The 6,478-nt window shown below is 35.5% G+C and overlaps 1 pseudogene; it reads left to right on the top strand.

Annotated features, from left to right (window-relative positions):
- The first annotated feature begins 1,119 nt into the window (after window positions 1-1,119).
- LOC141503213 (heat shock factor protein 2 pseudogene) lies at window positions 1,120-2,681 on the top strand (annotated as a pseudogene).
- Window positions 2,682-6,478: the final 3,797 nt, after the last annotated feature.

Genomic DNA, 6,478 nt, shown 5'->3' with positions numbered 1-6,478 from the left:
CAAACCAATTACCTAAAATACAGAATATTTAATCTCAAAGCCTTAATTTATAATAAATGTTCATCTTTGTCTCTTGAAAAGTTTTCAAATGAAACAAGAAAACTTTCTTAGCCTCTTAAACCTGAATTTCTTCCCATAAATTGAAAAACAACCTTGAGGGATTACTTTCACATCAGTCAAAAATCTTAACTTATGATTTAATATCAATGATTTATTTTTCCAGTTGTTATTGGCATATGAATCAAATTTCCTTATGTTAAGATACTAAAATTAAAAATTTTGGTAGAATGCTGTATTAATTGGTATGAGCTGAGTCATCAAGAAATATAAAATTATATCCATTAGGTTTGACTATATTTTAAGTTTTCAAAGATATTATATATGGCAACTAATATGATCATACATGTCTTCTAATTAATATATGGTAAGCTTTAAGATGTCAAGGACTGCCCTATTCATTTTACTGTCTTTCTTAGGGCTTGGCATAAGGCACTCCATTTTACTTGTTATTGCTTTTCACATGAGTTTACCAGTATATTATATGAATATATTATGGAAGAAATATGGTATGACATGGACATTATTCTGACAGGATGAGGATTCATTTTCCCCTCTAGTGAAAGTACTTATGTTAATGAAACCATACACAGATCCTCTGCAGTACTAGATTCCAAACTTAGTGATTTAAGAGTATAACAAAATTCAGAGACAGAAATTCTATTTAAAAAAGTTTGATTCTTTCCAGGCATATTGTAAAAAAATAAGATCCACTTACATCTGTGACTTAATCAGAGAATATCCTCTAAATTAGATGTAGAAAATGTAGCTAAAAGTAATAAATTCTGAGAGTAGATGAAAATAGGTTCTAGTGGTGGGCGCCCCGGAGGGCGTGGGAGCCGCCGCCGACGCCGAAGCCCCCGGGTTCCAGGGCAGGTTTCGGAACCCCCGAGCCGTGACAAGGAAGCAGAGCTCGAACGTGCCGGCCTTCCTCAGTAAGCTATGTACCCTGGTGGAGGAGGCCCACACCAACGAGTTCATCACCTGGAGCCAGCAGGGAAATGGAAGCAACTGACTCACTGATCTCGGGGATCCCCTCCAGCTTGAATCAACTTGTGTGTAATGGGAAAGAGGACAGAACTTGGGAATGGCCAAAGCTTCCTGGTGTTGGATGAACAGAGGTTTGCAAAAGAAATTCTTCCCAAGTACTTTAAGCACAACAACATGGCAAGTTCTGTGAGGCAGCTAAATATGTATGGCTTCCATAAAGTAGTTCATGTTGACTCTGATATTGTAAAGCAAGAAAGAGATGGCCCAGTTGAATTTCAGCATCCATATTTCAAACAGGGCCAGGATGACTTGCTGGAAAACATTAAAAGAAAGGTTTCTTCTTCAAAACCAGAAGAAAGCAAAATTCTCCAGGAAGACTTATCTAAAATAATAAGTAGTGGTCAGAAAGTGCAAATTAAACAAGAAACCATTGAGTCTAGGCTCTGCACTTTGAAAAGAGAAAATGAATCCCTTTGGCGGGAAGTGGCAGAATTAAGGGCAAAACAAACACAACAGCAGCAAGTAATTCGAAAGATTGTCCAGTTTATTGTTACACTGGTTCAGAATAACCAACTCGTGAGTTTAAAATGTAAAAGGCCTCTACTTTTAAATACCAATGGACCTCCAAAAACCATTCGATTTGAGCAAATTGTCAAAGAACCAACCAGTAACCACCACCACAAAGTTCCACATAGTAGGACAGAGGGTTTAAAACCAAGGGAGCAGATTTTAGAAGACATCATTATTTATGATGTCACTGATGATAATATAGATGAAGAAAATTCTCCAGTTACTCCTGAAACCAATGAGGATGTTACATCTGACACTTCAAACTGTAGCCAGTACCCTGATATTGTCATTGTAGAAGATGACAATGAGGAGAATATGCAGCTGTAATTCAGGGTGGGGACAAAAGTAGTGAACCAGCCAGTGTTCCAGTCAGAAACCATGTGAGTTCCATCGGTGGAAGTGGCAGCTCGCTGTCCAGTGCTATCCAGATAAACAACTCATCTACTCTGACTTCAGAAGATCCTGTCTCCATGACGGATTCAATCCTGAATGAAAACATCAATCTTTTAGGAAAGGTTGAGCTATTGGATTATCTTGACAGTATTGATTTCAGTTTAGAAGACTTCCAAGCCATGCTTTCTGGAAGACAGTTTAGCATAGACCCATATCTACTGGTGGATTTAGAAAATGAAGGACCGGAAACTAATAAGAATAATGGTGTTCAGCCAGCTTCAGAAGATGAGAAAAATTCTAAACCTAAATCAGATAAGCAGCTTATCCAGTACACAGCTTTTCCTCTCCTTGCATTTCTTGATGGAAGCCCATCTTCCACTGTTGAAAATGGGAGTGCGACTTCAGAAGCTGTGTCTTCTTTAGACAAACCTCTAGAGGTTGACGAGCTTCTGGATAATAGCCTAGACCCAGAACCAAGCCAAAGTAAGCTTGTTTGACTGGAACCATTGACTGAAGCCGAAGCTAGTGAAGCCACACTGTCTTATTTATGTGAACTTGACCCTGCACCCCTGGACAGTGGGTACTCTTTTTGTTTTGTAAATGGCTTTGTTCTGTGTATTCAGATACTGTGGAATCTAAAGCACTTTCCCTGCCCCCTGCTCCCTCCCTAAGTCTGTAACCACACACTGATCACTCTTGCAAAGCTTACAGATGTTACTCAGCTGTGTAGTTCTTAAGACTTACTGAATACTATTGGAAAATCCTGATGGGATTCAAATTGCCATTCTTTCCCCAATTGCAGTGGAATTTGTTGATTTTTGTTTTTATGTATATGCCCATTACCCTGATCTAATTAAACCTTCATTTATTGTTTATTGTAATTTGTTTTACTTGTTTGATGCTATCTGATTGCCTTTAGTGTAATGCACTAGTGGGGAAGATGGTATTCTGAATGCTTTCTCTGTTGCAGTTAACTTTTATTAAAATTTTTACACTTGGCTTTTCAAAACTGGGAACATAAAGTGCCTGGAACTAGTAGAATTTCATTGACCTCCCTTGGTTCTGAAACGTATTCCTCTGCACCACACAATAATAGTAAAGTGGGCATGATTTTCTGCTCTGCCTAAAACCTTCCCACTTTAGGTACTAAAGATCATCTCTACCCACAGAGTTGGATTGGAATATCAAATAAAAAGGTTTTTCAGTTTAAAAAAAAAGAAAAAAAAGAAAAAAGAAAATAGGTTCTACTGTTTCTCAGGGCCTTAATCAACTATTACATTCACACAATTGTAAGTTAAACATAGAATACTGTATACGTAGTCATATCCTCAATTTGTCTCTATATAGTTTTTGCCTAGTAGTTCCAAATACTATTGTTAAGAATAAAAATTTTTGATTACTCTATACAGAATAGAGATACTATTTATTGAATGAATAAGTATAGTTCACATTTCTATAGCATTTCAGAAAGAACTTTCCTTATAACAATTCTGTTAATAATGCAAGTATTCTCCCCATTTTACAAATGTGTGATATTGTCCTAGTGCTCACTGCTAATGTTGACAGTGTGTTATAATAGAGAGGAGACTGAATCTGGACTCAGAAAATTGAAATTCAAACCTTGCCTCTGCTTCTTTTTTGCTTGTGTGACTTCAGGCAAACCACTAATCTTGTCTGAGTACATTTTCCTCAACTCTAAAATAAGGAGACTGGATAAAATGACAGTTAAAGTGTCTTCTAGTACTAAATCTATTCTATGAAAGCTGTAGAATGTAAATTTGAACCTTATTCTCCCTTTTTTCAGTTTGATTTTCTTTCCACTAGTGCTTAGATATAGTGAAAACCACTTTCCTATTAACTACTGTCTATGCAGCTGTGTTCGGATGCCATAAAAAGCAAAATGGAGTGCCATATCACTGAGACTACTCCTCATGCAGGAGAAAACAAGTTTAAAAGGTCAAATGGAGGAAAGTTGTATAATAATGTATACAAATGGAAGGCTGGGCCTCACACCTCTAACATCATAGAAGGTTTTTCTTGCATGTGAAATACAGTGACCTGAAGTGAAAGTACTATTGTGCCTGTCTATTTAGAAAGAATAGACAACTCTTAGGAAAAAAGAGTAACAGGACATTAGTCTTCTAGAACCACAAAAAATACACACTGCAAATATTTTTCCATGAGAAAATACAGTAATATTTTACTGTTCTTCATCATAATCTGCTTTGCTTACACTGCTCTATCAGGACTATGGAATAAGAGACAAGTTAAGACATGCATGTTTTCAAAAGATGATGTGATACTAGGATCCTGTTTATTTATTAATTCGAAGGGGTTTTTTCGCATCTTTCATACACATGGCAGAATCATTGTAGGAAAAAACATCCATGGAAGGAATTGTTTTTAAATTGTTCTTTATTAAAAACTAAGCAAACAATGGGGAAATTAAGTGAAAAGAAAAAACAGAGAAATTATCTTTCCTTCTCTTTTACTACTTGTTACTTGTTGCTTCCAGACTACCATCCTTAAATAAGATTTTGATCATTTAATTCCCCAGATCAGAACTTTTAATGGATACCCTCTTTTGTAATGCATCAACTATGAACTGCCCGTCTGTGAAGTCCCTTAATATTAATCCAATAATGCAATGTCTATTCTAATCATATTTATATCTTCTCTAATCTTATCTCCAAATCTTCCTATTAACATGTTTTCTTTACCTAAAATATTCCCCCTTGTCTGCTTCTACTTAGGGTAAAAGACAAAAACTGTACAAAACCTAATAGTTGTCACTAGTCATTTTGTGTGTGAATATTTGGGAATCAGAGAGAAGCCAAGCTTGTTATAAGCCAACAGTGCCAGGAACAAATAATGATATGCTGATTGTAAGATGCAAAGATTCCAGAAGTAGCGAGGTGATAGTTTTCTGATATCCCTTGAGCCTAGCATATTTGATGAGTTGTGTTTATTTTTGAGAGACATACTTTAGGAAAGACATTTAGAACTTAGAATGTGTCCAGAGAAGAGAAATCAGAATAAACTCAAGCATGAAGACCATGTCAAATAAAAAGCAATTGAAAAAAAATAAAAATGTAAAAATGTAAAAATTAAAAACAGCAATTGAAGCCATTGCAGATGATTATTCTAGAGAGGAGAGGAAGAGTTGGGGGAACAGGTAGTGGTATATATACATGTGTGTGTGTGTATTCAAATATATGACATTCTAAATGTTTAATTGACTCTCAAAGGTAGGACTAGAACAGAAGGTCATTTAGCATCAATCCAAGAAAAACAACAAAACATCTCAACAATTAGACTTATTTGGAATTAGCATATTTGTTGGGGAAGAGGGTGGTTTGTGTGTGTATGAGTCTGTTTGCACATAAACAAGTGAGCAATTAACAATAACAATGGTGTGAAAGTTATTCTTTGATTCAAGTTATAATGGATCTCACAAGCTGCCTATTGCTCTGTTCACATAGACTTTAGGTGCCTTCACTTTCCCATTCAGTTAAAGCATCTGGAATATTTTTAATTGATATTTTATTTTTCCAAATACATGTTATGAAAGATTTTCAAAATACATTCATATGCTTATGTATATTTTTTAGTTTCAAAATTCACTTCCACCCTCCCTTCCCACCTCCATCCCCTCAGCATCATATTGTTCATACACATTTGTGTTAAACACGTTTACAGATTAGTTATTTTTGTTATGAGGAATTAGGATTAAAGGAAAGAAATACATGAGATATTATTTAAACAGTGTGGTGTTCATCAGATTTGAAGGATTTTGTTTGGTTTTTTTTTTTTGGTTTTCTTCCTCCGGATGGGGATATCATTGTCTGTAGCTGGTCTCATAAATTTGTCCTAGTTCTCTGCTGCATCCATCAGGGTTGTTCATCTCACAATGTTGCTCTTATTGTGTACATTGATCTCTTGGTTCTGCTCCATTTGCTCAGCATCAGATCCTATAATTCATCCCTTGTTTCTCTAGAGTCTGATTATTTATGATTTCTTATAGAACAATAGTATTCAATAATATTCATATATGATAACTGGTTTTACCATTCTCCAGTTGATGGGCATCTACATCTGGCATATTTTGTGATACTTCTTGATATCAATTTATTTCAACTATTCTTATTCACAGATTTCACAGAATTTGATTAGAGTGTACCCTTGTTTCTATTAGATTTTAGTCAAAACTTTTCAAAAGAATAGACATTTCTGTGGTGCATTAGAATTATTTCTCTTTGCCAGTGCTAAACACAGACCCCAATGAGAGCTTTTTACTTACTGACAGGAAAGATTCTGGAGACACCAAAACATTCTTAGCAATATTTTTGTAGTAGCAAATAACTTAAGAATATAATAGTTGCCCATTGACTGGAAAATGGTTAAACAACTTGTGCTCTGTTCGTGGAATAAAAAATTAATTACTCTCTCTCTCTCTCTCTCTCTCTCT

The sequence above is a fragment of the Macrotis lagotis genome, chromosome X (genome assembly GCF_037893015.1).
Source record: "Macrotis lagotis isolate mMagLag1 chromosome X, bilby.v1.9.chrom.fasta, whole genome shotgun sequence".
NCBI classification, from domain to species: domain Eukaryota; kingdom Metazoa; phylum Chordata; class Mammalia; order Peramelemorphia; family Peramelidae; genus Macrotis; species Macrotis lagotis.
This window is presented reverse-complemented; position numbering and strand designations above follow the sequence as displayed.